Genomic DNA, 2,008 nt, shown 5'->3' on the forward strand with positions numbered 1-2,008 from the left:
ACAAATACAGTAAGTAGTCAGAGGTATTTGTAATCTGCCTCATGTGTAACTTGCATCTCCATAACCTCTCTTTCCTCCTGTCTTATCACTCATTCAACTATTTGTTGCTGATCCACTTGCTCAATGGCTTTGACCATCATTTACTCTTGTTCTCCCTCTTACCCCCTCCATCAGCTTCTCTGTTGCCTTCCACTCTCTGATCTGCTCCATCCTGTTCTATCATCTGTTCCTCCATCTGCTCTATACCAACCATAACAGCTGCTCTGTCATCTTTATCGCCTGCTCTATCGTCTTTTTCATTATCGCTCCATGAATGAGTAAACCATATTCTGAAACCAGCTTCTTCACTCCCTCCTTCATCTGCCCTTTCATCCTGTCATCCTCACTTCTCCTTCTCACTTGCCTGTCTTATACATTGCTCTCTTGCATGCAGTCTTATTTGCCTTTCATTTTCACCCACTGTGGCACTCCTTCTTGTGCTCTCTTTTAGTCTCTTGCTTGTGTAGAGAAATCCTAAACCCTGTTCTCTAAAGCAGAGGTGGGGAACTATGGTCCTTTTATGACTTGTGGACTGTAACTCCCAGAATTCCTGAGCCAGCATGGCCCATACCCCTGCTCTAAACTCAGTAGCCATCCATGTTTATCTTATGTTATGTGTATTTTCAAATGAAGTACCAGTTTGAGATTATGGAATCCATATTCCAGTAATGTGTTTCAGTAGGCCCAAGTTTAATTGTCCTTGTGTTTTCCAATCAACAGAAAGGGGAATGCATTTTCCTTCTTCTGGCCTTTCTCCTAAAGCTCTGATGATATGAAATAAAGCAGATATCAGTGAAACAAATAGCTGTTGTGTTTAGCCTTGGCTGCCCTGGATGTGTAGGATAAGCCTGGAAATGTGAGTGTTGCGCTTACAATGTTTTTCCAACAAAAGGGCTACAGTGGACAGAGAGACTGGACAATTTGATGGCCTGACATTGCAGAAGTGAAAGTAGTTGCTATTGATAGAAAACCATTGCATACCATACGGAGGATATATTTCTAAAATGTTCTTCTTGTATGGTTACAGAAGCAAATTAGCTATTTTCTAAATCAGTTACACACAAGTTCCTAACACTTGAGAGCTGCGCTTGCTTTTAAAGGTCTCTGCAAGAAGGGACTGTAATTAGTGATGTCATAAGAATGGGAAGGGCCAATATTTCCTGTTTAGGTCATTGTTACAGGTTTAAACTTTGTAAATATACGAAATCAGCCTAATGGAGAAATGAGAAGTCTTTGTCCCTTAAAACCTCCAACTGGAGTTTCCACAGGGAGAAGGTAAAAAGTCACAATGGTAGTGGTGGACATCACCTTGGCTTTCTATGCCTCCCTGCAGACCACCTTTCCCGGACATCCCCAAAGACAAAATGCAGTCTAAATATTTTACCACATTCATGGGAGCAGAGAAGGAGGCAGAATTGATCCTGAAGTGTGGAAATGATGCTTGATGGATTAACATGCTACAAATTGTCTCCATTGTTTTCTTTTGGCAATTATTTTTCAGCCAATCCATAGTGTGATGCTGCATCAATGGTGTTGTAAGAGATGCAAAACAGTTATCCAACTGCCTAGATCAGGGGTCTTCAAACTTGGCCCTTTTATGACTTGTGGACTTCAACTCCCAGAATTCCTAAACCAGGCAGACTGGCTGAGGAATTCTGGGAGTTGAAGTCCACAAGTCATAAAAGGGCCAAGTCTGAAGACCCCTGGCCTAGATAGATGTTCCACCTAACACTGAGAATATAAGAGAATGACTGACTCTCTATCCCACAGTTTAGGAAATCATGTTTGGTTGGTTCTGTTAAAACCCATCTTTGATTAAAGACTTCAGCACTCAGGCTGCAAGGCTCTACATAGCAGAGCAAAAATCAAAGCAACTGGTAATATTTCATCTTACCAGCCTGTAAAGCTGATGGAAAGAAGCAAGCACGGGAGGGGGGTAGAGACCTACTTTAATATAAGGATAAAATAT

The sequence above is a fragment of the Protobothrops mucrosquamatus genome, unplaced genomic scaffold, assembly GCF_001527695.2.
Source record: "Protobothrops mucrosquamatus isolate PMUCROS unplaced genomic scaffold, P.Mucros_1.0 scaffold915, whole genome shotgun sequence".
NCBI classification, from domain to species: Eukaryota; Metazoa; Chordata; class Lepidosauria; order Squamata; family Viperidae; genus Protobothrops; species Protobothrops mucrosquamatus.